Raw genomic sequence first — 21,008 nt, forward strand, 5'->3', positions numbered from 1 at the left:
ATCAGGGGCTGGGCACTATATTGATCTTTTACTCCTTGTCATAGCTTTTGTGACATGAACACCTGCAAGGAAGTCATTAGGGACCTCACACATCTCAATGGATTGTTCCTGTTGTGAACAACCATGACTTACTCAGGTTGAGTAAGGTCCTGACCACAAGCTGAGCATCTTCACCTTGGGAGCTGTGATGGTGGAAGAGATGAGTGTCCTCGTTCTCCTTAGCTTATAGAGGGGGCAAACACAGTTGGGAATTTTATATGGAATAAACCCAAAAACCTATACTAGAACTAGGAGTATCTTCCCTGCTTTTTGGTTAACAAGCAGATGGTATGGTCTCCCAAAATAGCAGTGTCACCCATGTAGTTTGAAGAAGCAGAAACTTTTTAACCTAAACTCTTAAAATGCTTCCTACAAGCAGGGTTTTGCAATGAATCTAGTGTTCTGTGCCTTTTATTTTTTTCTCCTGAGCAGGGATTTTAAAAAAAGAATATTTTGCAGAAGAAAGACAGGGAGAACAAAAAACAATTAGGAAAAGGAAAACCTAAAAAGGTTAGTGGTTTTCTTAATTTTGGTAAAATTAGGGCTGTGAGAAGTATTATAAACTGCAATTATATATACACATGGGATTGCATTTTACCTTACGAAAGAGCTGCTCTTAGGGTGTAAAATTGCTTTAATATTGCACTACGACAAACGTTTTTTTAAAAAAGGCTTATGATAATGGATTTTCAAAGCAAAAGTAAAGCTGCTTTTCCCTGAGAACAGGGCTTTAGAGAAGGGAAACTTCACAATGCCAGTGGTGTGCGTTTTGCTGCATTTCACAAGATCTCTCATAATTTAAATTCCGATGTATTTATGTCATACATGGATAAATGATCTTATTGTTAGAACATGTCTTTATATGAACATCTCTGCTGTTAGAACTAGCATTATTTAGCTGCTTTTTTTCTTCTTTCTTTACCAAGTCAGAACAAAAGTGTCTTTTATTGCAGTTTTGTGAACTTCATGCAAATGGCAGTTTTTACACATCAATCGTCAGTTTAATAACACTAATGATAAGAGGGGAATTGAAAATAATAGGCTGATTTTTTGTCAAGAAAATCAGAATTTATAGAGAAGATTCTACAGTGTCAAACTTTACAGCCCTGTGTTATCAAAAGAATGAGGAGTGAGAATTTAGATTAAACCACTGACTCGTTAGCAAGCCACGCTTACTAAACCACAGCTTTCCTGCACCAAGAGTGATTATTTAGAAATCCACTGTACAAGATAAGAAGAGATAGTGATAGTCTTCTGGGACCACAGGGAGACATTTACACAACAAAATACATTTGCCAGGGGATACCCATCTGACTGAGCAGGCTCAATATCTCCCTCAGTTAAAGTTCTACTGGTTAGGCTCCCAGTCCTCCCTAAGGCATAGTTCGGTCATTCCTTCTCCTGCTCTATCCCATTCTTGCAATCACACTACTTTGTAGCATTTGAAGTCCAGTTTTGCAACTACCACTCCTCTGAGTGGCCCTGGTGACTTCACAGGTGCTGGTTATAGGCATTCATGCTGCAGAACCAAGCATGGGAAGAGCAAAATGGGCTCATGTGAGTAGCTAGGGCTCTGAGAACTAATAAACTTTCTGTGGATTAATGGATGACTACAGAGAACAACATTTTGAAAACACAGCTTCATCATGACCCAAGAAAAAACACTAAATAGAAGAAAAAAGCATTTGCTTTCCCAACATACAAAAAATCAGATGTGTTAAATGCCAGCTTTTGACACAAAATACCATAGGAAGAGTGAGTGACAGCAGATTTTTAATCCTACTATGAACAGGTGCTCAAGCAGGCATAGTAGTTCCCCATGACAATGACAGTCTAAGGACAAACTTTACATCTCTAATGTCTGAAATCCCTTTTTTATCCAGACAGACAGAGTCAGACAGACAGAGTCCTACACCCTGGACTACTCCAACCCAGTTCTAATGCGGGAGGTATACAGAGAAATTGCACTTTTCTTCCTCCCACTCACCTCTGGCTATAATCAGGACCCATCAGTAGAGTAAATTGTTCAACTATTGAATCCCATCCCACACAGGGCAACTTCTTTTCCACAGATGCCTGACTGCTTTTCCTGTGGGTTTGATGCTTTGGTTCCCAGCTACAGGCTGTAGGGGCTGAAATCTTTCCATGGGAGCATTTGAACTGCCACCTTCCTAGAGTCAGCACCCTTCAGTTTGGCCATGTTTCCTGGTTAACGCTCCCACAACTTGAATCACCATTTCCATGTGGGGAAGCCTGTTCTATGGACTGTGCTGCATGTCCATCTTCCTGCCTTGTGTGGGCTTTGCCAAAAATCAAGTTTTGGAAAGGAGAAATGGAGCCTGCTCCCTTATCATTACTTATAGCATGCACTTTCAGTGATGTTTTTTATGAGTAGACAAGTGGGAAGTTATGTTTTTAAGAAGGATAAAGACTGCTGAAGTTTTACAAGAAGCCCCAAGATAAGCAGAGCTTATTATGTACCACAGAATGAAACCCAGCATCTTCGGGGAACAGATGTTTTATCATCAAGAAGCAGTTTGGGAGAACTGTGGGAGCTGGGCTGTCTCACCCATGAGCAAACTAGGAAATTACAGGAGCTTGTAGGTGTTGTCTGTGTGTGAGGTCAGAGACAGAGAAGAAGTTAAACCCATCACTAAGGTACTGTCCCTGTGCAGGTGGATGTGAGAAATAACAATTCTACTCAACACCATCACTGTGGCTGGGACCAGCACTAGCAGTGGGGTTTGGTGGGCAAAAAGCAGAACAGTGTGAGGAACACACTGTTACATTAGTGCAAAAGTGCTGAAAGGGTGAGTCTCTGATTTTTGCAGCATTGTCACCATGACATCACGCTCCTACCTGCCCACATGATGGACCTCACCACACCTCTAAAGGAGACCTTAAAGTCTGTGTCCTACGATCTGCTGCTCCTCACCACAGTCCAGCCTCTCACTGCTACTGAGAACAGTAACAACCCATCTCTCTCTACAAATCTATGTTAGAATTACCCCACAAGCAAAATCCAGGCCAAAAAGGAAGTCCTCAGTGAAATGAAGCAATGCATTAAAAATCAATGCTTGAGCTGGGAACACATTACTAGATTTTTCTCAAGTCTCGAGAAGTCCCAATTCCTAATGAAAAAATGGGAGTTGTGCATGCTCACACCTTTTGCAGCAGGCTGGTATCCACTCCAAGTGCCACCTCAAAAAGTACTTCTGCTTTATCAATACATTTGTAATTCAACCAAAAAAGAAATTTAAATAGCATCTGAAAAGCTTTGCATGGTAAACATCAGAAAAATCTGCTTTCCAAGCCTGCAGCCAATTGTTCTATAATATCTTCTGCTTTGTGCTGACAACCTTTTTTCCCTCCAATCATTCAGACACAATGCCTTCAGGTCTGTCTAAGTAATGTAATTTACTGGAGTGGAATTCCCTTGATACCTTCTGCAGCACTCAGTGACAGTATCATTTATACTCTACACTGTCATGCCATGACACTGATACATTGGCTTTCATCCCTCATTCAGCACAGAGGGTGCAATTTCACCTTCCATTGTGCCCTTCTGCAGACTGTGCGTACAAATTCCCTCCATTCATCCCTAATTACAAACCTTTGCTGAAATACTCTCATTAGATTTATATTTCTCACTCCAAAGTGTCAATCTTATTTCAGAATTCCAATTTTCTGAGAGATCCATCCATTAGCAGCAACCTCCAAAGCATTCCTTAACCGAGTGCATTAAAAGTGAAGCTGGCAAAGCAGAGACACACTTAAAATGCACCATTACAGCAAATCTCCATTGCTAATGTTTTTGCATTATTTGAGCAATGCGATAACGAGCCTGTGGCTGGCCAGCCCTACTCCTCCAGCAACGATGGACAGAAGCTACCAGTCAACTTCTGTGTGCAGCTCTGCTCCCACTGTGAGGCTGCACCACATCCCAAAGCATCTGCTTCTGTCACGGTCTCACAGTATAGCATGAGGTGGCTGTTCAAAGGACTCCAGAGGATGAGAACCACAGAAAGAGTTTATGACAACTGTAAAAATGCCTGAGTACAGCTTGTTTTCTGTGGTAAAGTTAAAAAAAAAAAAAAAAAAAGCCAAAAACAAGCTGGGGGTTTCCCAAGGTAGCAGTTCTGCTCTGCAACCCAAAAGGCTGTTAGAACTCTTCAGCTGAAAATCACAACCACATTGTTTGTGTCACTTGCACTAATCCTAATTTAGCGGCCACATGTAGGACTGTTCCCTTCAAACTGTGTACAGAAAAGATAATGTCACAGATTCCCCAGAGCAGCTCTATGAGTAACTAAAAAAAATCAAAAAGAGATCCTTCTACATCTTCAAGAGAAAGGCGAACACCTTAAAAACCTCATCACCATACAAGGGAAAAAATGAAGAGCACAGCAGTGGGTACTGATAGTTGCACAATGCACCCAATGTGCCATCTCTAAAAATAGCCCGTGTGGTGATACCCCTGGAAGAGTCCAGCATGTCTCATCCTGCTGGAAAGCACAGCAGCAGCGATCGGCGCAGGAGTGCCGCTGCCACATGACGCACACGTTGCACTCTCTCCTGTCATTATCTTCAAAGCCATCAGGTTTGAACTTACCTGCAGCAGGCACAGCAGTAGAAAAAGAAGGGTGGGTGGGGAGAAAAAAACCACCTCTACAACTGTACCGAAAAAGGGAAAATTCCACAGAAGAGTATTACAGCAAATGATTACGCCTCTTGTCAGCATCGGGGCACCTACAGGACTGAGACATGCAGGTACATTTTAACAGATTATAACAGAGGTAATGTAATTCCCTGCAGCAACCACTGTGGGGGAAACTAGTAACTGCTGAAGTTTTGCCTGTTCCCATCTTAAATATTTGAAGTCTTGATTACTGCATCCGCTCTCTTGCCATTTGTACTTTCTATCAAGGCAAGAGCCGGTCCAATGAGCAGGCACCGATGTAAAAGCAGAAAGAAGCATTTCAGCAAAAAGGCAAAAGTAAGGTAGCAGTGACAGGCAGTGAGCTCTCCTAGGAGGAGAGAGAGTTCTACACCAAGGTAATTTAAAGGGATTTCATATTGCCTAAGGAAAGACTCACCACTGACAACATGACTAGTCCATGGAACAAGCGTGTATACCTCTAAGTGTCCCCAGCACCCCACATCCTCTGCACCACGTGGCGTTAGTCAGAGTGAAAACCTATTGTCTTATAAAGCCCAATTCTCAAGACCAACACCTCTGCTACCCTGCAAAGCTGGGAAGGTCACAAAGCGACAAGAAAGCAGTGATGCTTAAGCTGCCACAAAGCAGAGAGCAAGTTTTTAGCTTCTACCTTGGTTCCTGTAGCTCTTGGATAGATGTTCTCTCCTCTCATCCATCACAAGAATGACATCAGACTGAGAAGCCTGACACACACAGGCACACTCATTCTCTGGAAATGCCACAGCTACTTAATGAGTGAAGCTGGGACAGCACCAAAGCTGACACCATGAAGCTACGAATTTCCCTGCATATAACTGACATCTCTCTTTAATATTTCTCTTGGCCACGAGCTGACATATCAATTAATGTGGTCAGAACACATTTAGTAGTTCAAGATACTGCAGCTGGTTTAGTAGATTCCTAACCAGTGCAACTACCTGGAAAAGCATCACATAGTGTATTTCAACAGTCACCCTAAAAAAGCAAACCAAAAAGATTTTATCTGCCAAAAGTTAACCCCGAGAATTTGTTTCTCAAGCTCAGCAGATTTAAATAGATTTTTTTTTTTTCCTTCACTTTTTCTCTGCCAGAAGATGAAGTTCTGGATCAACAATTCAAGGTACACCACTGAAGTTTTGACTTTAAAGATCTTCCAGTCCTCTCCAAAGCTACTTTTTCCAGGCAGCAGAACAATTCTGCTTCCAAAATTCTTTCATCACCACCTTTAACTTATGTACTAAGCCTAACTACTTTTTTTTCCAGTAAGAAGTTGATGAATTAATACAGCCAGACCACACCACAAGTAAGGTCTGACTCTCCTTCCAACACAGACCCATTTACAAGTATTAAAACCTAGGACTCACCCACCAGACAGAGCTGAAGCTGCAGGCAAGCCAGTCATCAGAGCTCAGAGAAATATTATGCTTGCTCCACAAATGCTGAAGCATTTGAATCTTATTTTTAGTTGTACACAAAGGGCAATAAATGGAAAATCTTATTGTAACCACTGCTTTTTCGTGGCCACCCACACTTCCAACACCTACAGTAAAAGTATATAAATGTAAAAGCCCTAAAACTCATGGCTCATCTGAACAAGGAATGCAAACTAGCTAGTTGCTGTTACTTTTTTTTCCAATTTATATCTAGAGTGCCATTTATTTTCTGTGAAACATTGAAGACAACTTTTCACATGCTGTGCCTATCTAATGTCCAGGATTCTGCTGGATTTTCATACATTTTTCCTAGTACCAGTGTCCCTGGTAAAGTCCTTCTCTAAGTTAGTTGACCACTGACTGATTTTCAAATGATGAAGTAGAGAAGGTGCTTCCCGTTAACTCTCAGTTTCTTCCCCCACTGCCCAAACTCCTGAGGTACAAGGAGTTAATGCTTCACTTACCTGTGAGAAATTATGCTGAATACTCTACCCAGAAACTGGCAATTAAAAAAAAAAAATCCCTTTACACTCATAACAGTAGAAGAACTTCAAACAAATTGCTGTCAAGGATGATTTCATTGTGTTTAAATCCACTTTACTTGAAGTCACTTTGCAAATTACTGTTTAATTTTATACCTAAAACTCTCAGGTCTGCTGCGATGCCAGTTTACTCTCTTGTGTGCCCTATACCTGATTCTTTCCATTTACAGAAAGTAACACAGCATAAACCTAATTATCATCTGAAAACAAATTCAACTAACTGAGTAAAAAAGAAATAAAGGAAAAAAGTCCATCTTATGACCAGACTCACAAGAGGGTGATGCCATGTCTGGAGATGTTGAGAGTGAACAATTTCGCGCCATTAATCATCTTGCTGTCGTGGAAAGTGCAGGTTATTATAGCAAGAAAACAATCCAATACAATGCTTTTATGTCTCAACTCTTTGTACATCGTAACAGGAAACATGTCCTACCAGCTAGCAATCAATACTTAACTAAATGATCGAAGACAAAGTGCTGGCTCCAGAAAAATGTACCTTTACCTGACCTCGCTCATCAATTTCCTGCTAGACCCAAAAGCACACCACCTTCCTGCAGCTCCTGACAAGGCAAAGGCAGAGCTGGCTGCTCTCCACGCACGCCGCTGGAATCAGGTGTGCACTTTTCTGCCAAGCATTTAGGTCGCAGGACCTGTGTGCTGAACGCCGCAGAAGCGCGGGTATCTAAGTGTTATGAAAATAAATGGGTCATACACCACTGAGCTAACAACCACACCACCCCCAAGCTGGGCACTGAATGACTGTGCAGGGCTCTGCCAGAGGGAGAGGAGAGGTTGAGCCAGCAGTGAAAACAAAACTGATGTGGTGAGATGGATTTTACTTTTCACTGGTTTGGGTTACAGAGAAAGTTGGTCTTGCTGCCACCTTCTCTCAGGCCTTTCTGCAAAAAACCAAAAAAATGCAATGTACAGGCTGGTAAGATGACCTGTGGAGATGGGCTGGCATCTCACTCCACCGGGAAAGGGGAAGTGTGCTGGCCTTGGGCGGAGGGAGGGCTGTGACTCAGTCCCTTGAGCTGACACACACACACACACACACATACACACACACACAGAGCCCCATGCTGTCACCTGCCACAGTAAAAAATAAAAGTCCTTGCCACAACACGGCAGCCGCAGGGGAAATGGCGAGTAAACAGATCAATGATGCTGCGCACCCACGCAACCCGTGGCACCGCTGGGGTGACGAACAAACAAACCTGTGGTCAATGGCAGCAAGGCGAGAGTGTCAGAGTAATCAGGGTTCAGATGGCACGCTACACTGCGACAAATTCCCAGTCCTCTGCTGCTGTTCACAGCTAAACACGAGAAGAGTTCCACCCAGCCACACAGCCCGCAGTCACCGTGTGGGCCTGGATGGGGATGCCTCCAACACCGGGAGCTGGGGCAGAAACCTCCAGGAAAGGACACTGGCTCGCCATCCACACACGTGTGCATGTGCAGGGGCCCTGCCTGAAGCCACACCAGCACTTTTCAGGACATACATTTGTCTAGATACATTTTTTAATTTTTAAAATCATATACTTACATATAAATAAAACTTTTATAATATATAAATATATATATTATATAAATATATATGTTTCATAAACATAGATAAACTTTTATAAATATATATGTTTCATTTTTATATATACAGACACGTCTGCACATAGAAATAAAGTGATATTCAGTCAACAGATGTGTTTGTATTGAAAGCTGTCCCTGGCCACCAGCCTGGCTGAGGTATGGAGGCACTGACCTCCGTACTGAAGTGTTGAGAAGCATCTGATCACATCAAGGGACTGACATAGAGTTGCTAGCAGTGGTCAGTGGACCAGATGCCATGAGAGATTATGAAGGTCCCCGAGGCAGGAGACACTCCACACACTGGTGGCCCTAGGTACAGAGTCCTGGTACACCAGTACCATAAAATGGGTAAGAAAGTGCCTTCGCCCCTATGAAAACAGCACAACAACAGGAAAATGTATAGGAAAAATCATGAAATGCAGACATGGCCACATCTCTCATCCAGTAAGATTAACCTGTCAATGTCCTCAGGTATGGTCTTGGCACTTGAGGGTTTGCTACTGATGGTTAGGGGTGTTTGGTAAGTCAGTGTCCAAAGTGATACAATTTTGCCTTCATAAATCTGCTTTTTGTTATGAATTCTGTCAAGTTATCTGACCTTTACAGATTTAAAAAGATTACATTTTTCCCAGGTTGTGGTGGTAGGCGGGTGACAGACATTTAACCACCAATATCTGCATATTTAAAATTTTACATTATTTACATCTGCCTAGAGATGGGCATAGCACAGATTTCAAGAAATCTTTCTAAATTTTTTTTAAATACTCTGAAGAACTCATACCTAGCAAATGTGAAATTTCTGGACAGAACTTTCTGAGTTTCAGGCTGCCTTATTTTTTTATCCTTTATAGGGCCTTGCTGAATTCACAACATTGGATATGCAGTACCAACCTGGTCTTTTTATGAGATGCAGAAGGACATTGATTAGGATGTTATTTTTGCTGCTTTTAAAGAAAAACACACAAGGCTAAAACGAAATGAGAAATGTGAGAGTATGGACACTGCTAGGAATAGTCACCTGTCTCCACTGGGATGCCAGCAGCCGTGCCCCAGCAGCTGCTCCAAGACACAGCTCTGTACATTCTCTCTCATCCATGACTGTCTGGGATAACAAATGCAAAGAGCCTCTCAGCAGAGAGCACAGCTTCTCTCTGACTGCTGTACTCCCATATTACAATACACTCAGTCTAACCTGCCCAGGATTAATTCCCAGAGAACCTGGAGAAATGGGTTTTTCTTTACCTTGGCACATGCAGCATAACAGGGGTTTGCAATATGCTCTGTCAGAACAAGCAAGGGCATTTTGCTTTGAACTCACACATCAGTAAGTACTATTTCTATAGAGATTTTATCCATCAGCACCCTAGTAGTATTATAGAAACAAAATAATAAATGGAAGGGGGGAAAGGCATACTTATTTATCCCACTGCACCCTGGGAAAAGCAACCAGAATATGGTTGTTACAGCTGGGTCAACCTTGTGCAACTGCTCTTTCCCGTAGGGCTAATTAACAAGTGAAAGTCTGCTCCTTTCTATGGAAATTGCTATAACGAGGTAATTGTTGCAAGCAGAGTCTGTCATCAAAAACAGACAGACAATGGGAAACAGAGAAATCAAATAAGCAACGGGCATCTTGCCCTCATGTCTACCTGTGCCGGCGTGGATCTGCACACACAACGGGTGCAACCCCAGCCAACAGCCTGAGGTGATGCATGAGTTTTCTAGGAGCTAGAGTACACAACATGTTTTAAAAATGATGCATAGCTCTAGCACATAACCACAGTTAAAAGAGAAAGAAGAAAGAAAAAAAAAAAGGAAAGACACAGATTTGATGATGGCTCTTACATCCTCATACTGATTTTCAAGTTCATTTGGTCCTCAGACCTGATTTTGTTCCTTGAAAATGAGACGTCTGCAAAACTTCCCATGCATTTCTGCATGGGAAGAGGTATTTTCTTTCTCATTTCTGTCTGCTTTTTCAAGTCTCCCAACAAGGATGATATTTTTGAAGTTAGTTCCTCTAGAAGTGTTTTAAATAGTGAATTTGCAAGATGCCTAATGATAAGCTTTTCAAACATCATGAGAAAAGCTTGCAAAAAATTGTGAATAAGGCTTCCAAACCTCATGGGAATAGTGCTAAGTAGGACTAATGAAAAACAAGCTTTTTCTGCCTGCCTAGCTGTTACAACTCTTATTTTCAAGTCTTCTTCCCTAAGACAAGCACTACAAACAAATTTCAAGCCAGATCCAAAATTTTCCTGTAGTCAGACGATTCCTGCTGAGGGGGATTTGATTAATAACTGCACCAGAGAATGTCAGACCCTCAAGGAAATAGCAACACTCTCCCTTTTTTGGAAAACAAAATCAAACTCACACCTTGTAAGGTCTCTTTGACAGTGAATTCTGTAACTACTCAGACTTTCTCCACTGCCTACGACTTCACCATTATTTTGCTGATACTCATCACACCAGAAAAAAAAATTCCTCTCTTTAAAAACTGATTTTCCATATACATTAAAGAACACAATCCTCCTTTTGCAGTAGACTTTTTTTTAGTAAAACTTTTAAAGTCACATAAGCAAATAAAGTACTTAAATAAAGGTATATTTCTAATGTAAATGTTTTGGTTCCAAAGCACTATTTTTTTTAGAAGTAGTGGTATTAGGAAGCATTCAAGAAAAACTGACCAGCAAGGTGTGGTCTGCTTCACTGACCTGTTCTGACTAAACTGCATCGTATGTGTTTGTTCCTGCAGTGAACAAACAAGGCTGGTAACGTGCACAGTGCCACACTGTGAACCACAATTTCGCATTACCTCCTTTTGCCAAGCTGCTCTATAACAGCATCCCAAAGATAAAAACCTCTTAACCACAAAGTGATTTGGTTTTGTTTTAAAAATTTATGAAATTAAGTTGTGCCCAAGCTTTTCCCCAAACTTGTCAGCTCTGGGGTGTCCCATCCTCCATAGAGCACAGACCATCACAATCCATGCCATCCATGTAGTGCTCCAGAAGCTTCTTCTACCTCAGAAACCATAACAAGGGTTAGAACTGCTGACAAACTGCCAAGGGTCAAACCAGTTTCTCCCCACTGATTCTATGCCAGGCTGTGCTATGGCATGTCTCAGAGGAAGACTCAGTCATCGTGGGATCAGGGATGAAATACGTGCACAAGGTCATAAACTGCTCCCCATCTTGGGTGCAGTATCAAAGCACAACTAGCACAGGGGACTACTACTCTGGCTGAGAAGTTAGGAAGGGATCTGCAGTCCCCTCAATCTGTCCCTAGTAGATCTATGCACAGCTTTCTTTACCCTCCTACAGTCAGGTGGAGCACGGATTCCACCTGGAAGGAGCTGGAGGTAGCAATGAAGATACTTCTGATGCTTACAGAGCCTTTTGGGGCAGGAGGCTGAAGGATGAAGCAGTGCCAGGCGTCCCCCAAGGGAAATACTCCAGGAACCCAAAAGGAGAAGCATATGGATTTTATCATGGGAGAAATAGAAGGGTGCCTGCAGTCCTGTTGGGCAGATGATGGCCTCCAAACTCACGTGGAGCATGTACAGCTTTGGCAGAGAACACCAAGGTAAGTGTACACACACGCAGCCCGTTGCAGAGAAAAACAAAGCGCATTTAAGTCCTTCTCACTATGGTTTACCGTAGTAGCAGAACACTTAGAAAAAAAGCCGTCAAAATGACAATCACTATTTAGGTTAAAAAAGCAAGTAACTACTTCAATAACAATTTATTCACCACCTAATGTTTGCAGTTGAATTACAGCTTTTATAGCGTTTTTCTAAAGTGTGATATTTACTTCCTCTACCCTGCCTTCCCAAGATCTTTTTTTCCCCTTTCTTCTTTAGTTTTTTTCTTTAAATAGAAAGGAATTGGAATCATGACTTACATGTAACTTTTCTAGGTTCTGTGCTGGCTAAAATGTTCTCACGATGCAGGGAACAGGATCAATGGAGAAATGAAGAGGCTGCAGCAATCCATTAAGAAGTGACCCTCCAAAGTTCTCTAGGGCAGTGTTCTGGCAACTCAGCTGGAGCAACCTAAAATAAAATAAAGGCACGAATTAAAAAAACAAAATCAAGCACTGAATCTTTACAAACACCTCTTTGTTTTTTCTTTCTGATTCTACAAAACATGTTGGGGCATCTTTTTTTCTTTAATATAGAAGATTTTTATGCCAAACATGACAATTACTTTATGTCCATTTCACACTTCCTCAAAGCTTTCAGCTGTAGATACTTTTCTACAAAGACCATGTTTTCCTTTCATTCGTATAGTATGAGGCCCCTGAAAAGCATTACTGAACATATAAACTAACATTTCTGTGATTATTCTACCAGATCACATGACAGGTAAGAGCATTGCTATGCATACATACTAAGGAATTCTTTACTGTGATGGTGGTGAGGCACTGGAGCAGGTTGCACAGAGAAGCTGTGGGTGCTCCACCCCTAGAAGTGTTCTAGGCCAAGGTTGGATTGGGCTTTGAGCAACCTGGTCTAGTGATAGTTGTCCCTGCTCATCGCAGATGGGTTGGAATCAGATAAGCTTTAAAGCTCAACCTAAATCACCCTGTGGTTCTATGAAACTGCACATCACATCAGAAAGGAGTTATAACAAAACCAGCAAATTTATCTAGTAGGCATTAAATAATAATTAATACTGGCATTTGTCAAAGCTTTGCATTGATTTTATCAAGGAATTCAGGTTAGGAACACAAAATTTGTTCCTTTGTTTCTCCTTTACTCCGGCGAGCTTCAGAGAAGAAACACCATCAGTGTAATTTGGCATCCCTGTGTTGATGCAATGTGTGTTGTAACCCTGCAGCCACCCTAAAGCAAAGCTACCTGTCATGCCAGTCCATGTCAAAAGAAAACTGGAGAGAGAATGAAATGTTCATCTGCCCACAGAAAATTCACTGTGCTGTCACCTCCATGCAAGGGGCTCAGGGCTCAGTCCCTGGAGGGGAGCACTCTGGCATGGGGAAGGCTGGTGAGAGCAGACCTGGGGCCAGGGGGCTGGGGAGGGGGCTGAAACTTCCAGCAGCCAAGTCCCAGCATCACCACACAGCCCAGATCCCACAATGAGCACAATCCCAATCCCAGACTATGGAAAAGGCTTCCCCCATCTATCAAGGAAGCCATCACACTCTGAAGTGGTTGAGGAAGAAATACTTGTGGAAGGAGAAGTAATTAGCTTTAAGCTACAGGGGTTCTCAAGTTGAGGTTTTCAAGTTGCCAGTGCCCAACACTTTACTGTTTTCCTGGAAAAAACATTGGAATGCTTAACTACTATTTACTTGAGTGAAGTTGGCAACTGGGAGTAGAAAGGAAGATGGTTTTCTTTTGAACAGAAGGGGACAGCAGCAGTACAAGCAGTGACATGTATCTGTCTTCACAGGATCACTGCAAAGTCTGTGTCTGCAGAATTACCACAAACTAAAGCTAGATAAAGCGGGAGGTGAGGAAGAGGAAAATAAACCCCTAAAGTTTAGATCTTTTAAAAATCTACTCTTATTTTTTAAAAACATGCAAAATTAACTCTTGAGTAAAAAAATCTGGTTTCTCAAGAGATGTCTGCCTATGTCTATTTATTATGACTAATATGTTTATGACTCCTGTTTATGATTCCATAAAAAAGTGGAGGGAAAAATAAAACCAAAATTCAGTGCAAATGAGAGAGATTTGATAGTTACTTTTCTAAGTATGCTGCTTCTTGTAAAAAATGTTCAATCTTTCCTGAGCAGTGGTCCTACTACATTTTACTCCAAGTCTTGTGGAAAATTGGTTCCTTTATGGAAAGCAGGTTATTTCCTCTGGATGGGACCCTTCTAAGATGGTTTACCAACAGATGCTCAAACTCTTGCTACCTTTAAGGGTTACCTAATTAGGTACTTGAAAAGAATTATGAGGCTGTGCTAGGAACACAATGCTTGTGTCTCTTCAGTTTATACAGTTTTTTTCCAATTGGGCATAACATTCATTGACAGACTGTAAGAGTACCAAATATTTATGGTCACAAATATACATTATTTAAATTGCCTATAAACCTAAAAATATAAACTCTAAATCTGTTCCGTCATAAATCACTGGTAGAACAAAAATAACTGTTGCTTACTGAATGGCCAAAGGACTAAAACCTTTAGTCTTTCTGTGTTTTCAAGGGTAACTTAGTTTCCTGAGCAAATATTGCACACGCCACAGCATATCAGAAGAAAAAGAGAATAAACAGTTGGGAATAGAGAAACAAGAGAAAAAAAGGGGGCCTGGGGGGTGGGGAGGGGAAAAAAAGACTTTCAGCACCACTGAAGCTTTTCTGAGAAGGTCTGATTGATGTTCACTGCTGTAGAAAGCATGAGGCTGCATCCCAAACATTTCATTCCCTTCTGCAAATGTCTCACTCCATAGCTCTCCCCATGTTCCCCAGATATTCTTGCCCGATGCAGGATGATCCAGCCAGCATCAGGTTTTACACATGATCTAAAGGACTAAAGCAGGAATCTCTCTGCCCAGGGGTCAGCTTAGGGTAGAATGAAACTTAACCCCTGCTTATGCTCAGCACGAGGGCTTCTTCATGCTTTCCATCTGACAAAAGACTTTTCCTGAAACAGACAAATTATTAAAGGCAAAGCTGTTACTAAAGCTGCAAACTTACAGGAATACATTAAAACTGAGTTAATATTAAGAGCCAATGGTGCACCTACTGAAGAGGAACTTCAGCAGTTTAATGGGCTGATCAGCCAGGTTTACAGCATTGGCAAGAGCTGGATCTTAGGCAGGGTAAGATATACTCTCTGCTCCAAGGCTTGCTCTCATCAAGGTCTCAGCTCTCAGCACAGACCTGCACATGTGGGACATCAGTTAACAGGGTCATTAGAGGCCAAAATCACTGTCCTACACCAACTTGAAAAACTAGCTCCTGCAGTCTTGGAGCTTGCAAGAAAGCCTTATATTTATTCTCAGAAGAAGCATCCGCCCTAATAGCTTGCAAAGAAATACAGAAAAATAACAATACTTCCAACTGGACTTTGTAAATCTGGTTGATTTTTAAAAAAACTTACATTATTTAACAACCTCTCATACATTTTTGAAGCAGGTTACCTCTTTTCTCCCCCTTTCTGATGGCTTCCAGTAACACCTGGCAGCTGAAATTAGCACTGAGGAATGCAAATGTAAAGGAAGACACACCAGACACTCTTAACTGGCAGAAAAATGCATGAAGTTGAAAAACCATTTACTTCAATAAAACACCTTCCAGTTTGGATTTCTGTTATCCAGAGAGAGTGTTCAAAGGAGAGGTTTTGTTTTTAACAGGGCTTTAATGCTTAAAAGGAGGAAAACTGGCAAGTTCTTCTGTTTGCAACAAACAATCCAAGAAAGGTGAATTGAGAAAGGCATGATGAATGTAGCTGGGTATTACTCCACTTATCATGAAAGATGTTTCAGACACAGAAAATTGTGCAGTCATGCTCAAGAAAACTGGAGATGCTGGGTGGGCTATGAGGGAAGTAAGCAAGAAATACACAAATGCAACAAATACACAGTGGGTTGTTTATCCCATTGTTCAGCATAGGTGGGTAAGATAAGGACTAAGTAAAATGACCCACACAAGTAGACTGGTTGGTGAGCTTCTCTCGGGTGTGGACAAAAGGAAAAAATATTTAAGAAACGCTGAGCACACGTGAGCCAGGAGAGGTGAGCACAGGTATGTAAACAGAACTGGTGTTTTCTGAAGCAGTGCCTCACCTGGTGGAGTGCAATGATGCTACTGACACAAATATGTAAGTAGCAATGATGCTACTTACACAAATTGAAGTCAAGGATCCCGCTTTGTTACTTGCAATACCATCACAGATCAGCAAACATGTTTTCCTTACGTTTTGTGTGTAATTTCTTTCTGGTTGAAATAGCTTCATTGGAACATTTGTAGCTTGAAGGGTCGCCTGAGGCTGAGAAGGCATTTGCAGTGCTCCTGACATCTAGTGCATGATCTCTCCCTGAGATCTGTAAATTAAACCCAAGATGATATCGATACCAATGTCACAAAAGAGACATGGTCTGATTCACCCTCAGTGCACCTAATTTCCTCATAATAACCTGTGTAGTTCTTCCAAAGGGAAAGAACATACTCATCTATCAGTCCTGCTTGTTCCCACATACACTGTTTAACCAGGGGCAGCCAAACAGGAGTCAGAAGGGCACAGCAGCTTCTTTCCCAGTGTCCAGAGGTGGGACGCAGAAAACCAACACAACCAAGGAGGTGTGGACGACAAACAGGGAGACACCCACACATCCCAGGGCTGAGAGGACCAGCTCTGCAGTGCATCCCTATCTGGGTGAACTGTGTCAACAGTCAGAGGAGATGAGATGGAGTGATTCCCTCAGATAATGACAAAACTATGTGAGGAACCACCCTAGCTAGAAACTGTGACTGAAGTCACCAGGAGACCCTTCAGGACAACCATTGCTGGCTGACTGGCTGCATGGGAAGGCAGCTGCTGCTCCCCTCGAGCGCTCCAGAGTCTGAAAACTGGATTTTCACCAGCTACACCTAACAAAACCAACCAGGCTTAAACAGAAAACCTTCAGAGAAGCTGGGAAATGTGCACAGGGAGAATTTTCCACCCTTCCTCATCTTCTGGTTGCAGTTAGGTCTGTGACACATCAACCAGGCAGGGTTAGAAGGTATAAGCCTTGCAGTTCAAGAGTACTGCTACAGGAACTTGTAAATCTTTTTATGTAAAACCTGAATGATTTTCTCAGTGGAATATACTTGACTTAAAGCCACCATCGAAAATATTTTATCTTGGGGTTATGACTCATGAAAGAATGGCTAGGTGTGAAAGGAAAGTTAATATATTATGTGAGAAAAACCCCCTCCCCAGCAACCTTATCAGATGACATGAGCTGAATATTTATGGCCTATGCAGTAAAACCAATAGACAGCAAAAGCCACAGCCTAATACTTTTGTGTCAGATCTGATGAAAATTCAGATACCTAGCTTATTTCCCCTTAAAGGCTGGAAATTATGGTTAACACACATGTGAAGAGGAGAAAATGAGATGGTTCAGTGATGAGGATGAAACTGCTGCCCCTTAATCTACCACGTTTGTAAGATGACACTGAACTAGACAGCGCTGGTTGTCTCAGATAAGAATGCTTCCCAGGTCATCATGAAATGACACAGCACACTGGATTAACGCTCCAAGACTCCTGACCCAACACACATGACTCACAAAAACACACCCCTGCCATGCCAAAAAGATGTTCCCATGTTTAATGATTATCACAGTCAGACTTCTACTGCTGATTTCTTTTAAAAATTGCAAATTGAGAAAACAGTTAACATACAGAACAAAAGAACATGCCACAGTCAACCACAAAAACTTCCCATAAGGTTCAGCATGTGGGAAACAGATAAGTAAATGCTGTGAGAGTTGAACAATATTTAAGTATTAACACAAATGTTTGTTTTGGGAAGGTTTATCTGGCGTCTCTACTGGTTTTCCTCAAAGCCTAATACAAAAATAACTACATCTAACTGCAACTGGGAAGAGATGGCAGCAGCTCAACATGGCTCACTTTTTTCCCTCTGTACTCAGGAAAAAAAAACCAACTGCCTTACAGTGTCACACAAATTAATTTTAAGGTGATTTAGGATGAAGCCAGCCATATATTTGCAAGTTCAGAAAGTTCAGTCAGTGGTCTCATTTTCATCATCCTGTCAAATGAGGACATACATGTGCGACATAAGGGCAGGAGAAATAGTTTTTTCTCCAGCTTACAGGTGGTCCCTCATATTACAGCATGAAGTGAGGAAATTATCCTTTAGCTCATATAAATCCTGGATGCAATAGTTGCTCACCAAGCTATGACAAGGGAGCCCACGTTGATGGATGTACACATCTTGCCTGCCCAAACTGTCATAGGGCTGAAAGTGGGCAAATGCTGCATTTCCCACAAAGGAGCTGCCTCTTATCTTCTCTGTCTCCACCCTCACTCCAAGCAGGGGAAGTCAAAAAACATGAAATTGTTTTGTGGATGATCTTCAGTGGTTGTTAAAAATATAAAAAAGAGAAAGGGAGAATGGTGATGGGAAAGAGGTTCAAAAATATGTTCTCTCTTGGGTGAACTCAGGTCTTTTTAACAAGAAAAGCCAGAGAGGCCATGCACAGTAATGCTGAGAAAAAGGAAATGGTACTTCATTTTAGCCAGAGTCATAAATCTTACCAGCGAGCCTCTAACGGCAAAACAGTGAACAGGGGAATTTTTATACAGAGATAATTAGTTGCGAGCTGATATCAGGTTTACTGTGCTGTGCACTTTGTGTATGCAACATGTTCTCAACCTGCAAAACCCCGCACGAGGCCTTGGCAGCCTTGCTGCTGCTGGCTTTGCTGGAAGGCAGGCAGCTGGAACTCCCAGAAACCCTTAGGAAAGAAAGGTGAAGATGGAAATGGGTATTTCTGCTCCTGAGAAATCTTGTTTGTAGCCCATAATGCTTTTTCCAATGGGGAAATGCACCATGTTTATAAAACCGCCCCCCTCTGATACGGGAGAGATGGACCAACAGGACACTTTGTGCCACTATTTAACATCCTTGTCTTCTGGGATACAGACACTACTCACAGATCCTGAAGAGCAGGCAGATGGGTCATGGAAAGGGTTTATCCATTGAAGTGAGAAGCAAAATGTGGTTGAGGGAAATTTATCAGCCAGAAAAAAACAGCTGCAAAGCACCAAAGTCAATGGCACATTCTCTTCACCTGTGCTGGGAACAAGACAGCCACTCAGCATGGCTTGTTCCTCGACGTCTTGCTGTTTCAGAGAACAGCCAGGGACTCACACTAGTGATTGACACGAAAAGGCTCCACCACAGCTAGCAGTGAGACCACACTGCCAGTCCTAGAGAAGCTGCTTTTCGGTTTCTAGATGATAGGGAGTCCAGGAGACATGCCAGAAGCACGCCGGGTGTGCTAGGTGCCAGTGAGCATCCTAGCACTTGTGAAGCTAATTTAGAGGGGACCAATTTGGTCTAGATGAGGGGGTCTGGAAGTCTTCATCCCCAAAAGATGCCCAAGTTAGGGAACAACCCAGAAAGGACAGCAGCTTGCAAAGGGACAGCTCGATGATAAAAGAGAGCCCACTCCAGCTGCACAAGGAACTTTGAGGCTAATGGTCCCCCCAGGCTACCTTGGTGCTCCCTGCCTACCTTCTGCCCATCCTGTTTTCTTTTTAATCCCCAGCCTAGTGCAATAGGACAGATACACCCATTGCTTGACCACACTCTTCTGCTGACCCAAAACAGCTGGAGGCACGTGGGGCTCGGGGCAAACCAGCTTTTTCTGCATAGAGTTAAAGCAGCAGGTCTTTTGTCAAAGGCTCAGTTTGCCTGCAACTGTACGTTAAACTGAAAGACCAATCTGTATTTACTGTGATAAACTACAATTATGGGGGTTTTTAAATCATTCAGCCTAATGGTACACAGCTGTCACAAGAATCTTTGAACACATCACTGGCTCTCTTTGATCTGATTAACCAGATAAGGAACGACAGCCAAAAGATATGAAAGGATGAGTCCAAATTTCAAACTCTCAGCTGAGCAAAGAATTTTTTTTCAAAGGAATGGCAAAATGAGGAGGGAGGAGGTTCACAGTGCCAATGAAGGTTTTATTTACTACTGATATAAGCAGGTGAAATACTCTCTGTTGTACAGTTAAAGAATCAATGGACCCCAGCCTCAAAGTGGTGCTGCCAGGTGTTACATCTGCCACACCAACCTGTGTGGAGGGCAATATTTGTACCATCTTTTTTCCAGACTGGAAATGAGGGGCTTTCTTCCACAGGGATGCTTTTTAGACTGAAGAAGCCTCCCTGTGTTATGGAAGAGCTCCAAGGGTATGGCCCCTTCACCCAAACTGCTTCTGTTCAGCATGATTCTTCAGATAGCATAGCATTTTTTTTTTAAATTCAAGACAGCTTTGTTTATTTGCTTTTATTTCTAGAGTAATGTTTACTATTCCAATCAGAACATTCTGTAATCTCATCTAAATGTTTTATTATTAATTGCTGCACCCCACACCCCACCCTTAATAACTATCCTCCGGAGAGGTAAACATTTCAACGCAACTTTCTCTAGTTAAAGCCATGAATATGCATTATTTATTTATTTAGGTAAACAGTAATTAAGAAAAATCACCAAACCGCCTTCTCTTTGAAATGAGCTCTACTTTTCCAGCCTTGCCATGGGAATTGCAGGTCCTTTAAACACATCTATTACTTTGTCCTCCTCCACCATGATTTACATTGATGGGACTCAGACCCCACTACAGCTGCCAGAAAAGCAGTCAGTCCCTACGCTGAGGTTGAGCAACAAGTCCAAACCTTCCAGCAAGGATAACCAAGAGGTTCCAAGATGTCAGCAGAGAAGAAAGGTACAGGATGAGGAAAAAAATGTCGCTATCTATCACTCAAAATGTTGATTTTTAAGATTTTTTGCAGCAAGACAACCATTACTAACATGAAAACACTCATGACCCCTTCTGCCCTCTCCCCACAGATGGAGGGCTATATCCTGACAAACAGAGGGGCTTGTGACCACTGAAGCCTCTTCATGCTAAGCTGGGTAGCAGCCAGCCCCAAACTGAGTTTTTTGCACCAGAACAGCCCCATGTACTATATATATTCATACATA

General features: G+C 42.1%; 1 protein-coding gene across 17 annotated transcripts in view; it reads right to left on the reverse strand.

Annotated features, from left to right (window-relative positions):
• The window catches only part of BACH2 (BACH transcriptional regulator 2), a 186,324-nt gene that overhangs the window by 70,984 nt on the left and 94,332 nt on the right, over positions 1-21,008 (reverse strand). For 14 of the 17 annotated variants that reach the window (XM_085576466.1, XM_085576462.1, XM_085576465.1 and 11 more), the window contains one exon: positions 12,204-12,354. The gene's annotated coding sequence lies outside the window, so the exon portion shown is untranslated. Of the gene's footprint in view, positions 1-12,203; positions 12,355-16,190; positions 16,318-21,008 lie in introns of all 17 variants that reach the window. The other 3 variants (XM_085576454.1, XM_085576453.1, XM_085576464.1) reach the window with 1 other exon arrangement.

The sequence above is a fragment of the Lonchura striata genome, chromosome 3 (genome assembly GCF_050655825.1).
Source record: "Lonchura striata isolate lonStrDom1 chromosome 3, ASM5065582v1, whole genome shotgun sequence".
In the NCBI taxonomy this organism is placed as follows: domain Eukaryota; kingdom Metazoa; phylum Chordata; class Aves; order Passeriformes; family Estrildidae; genus Lonchura; species Lonchura striata.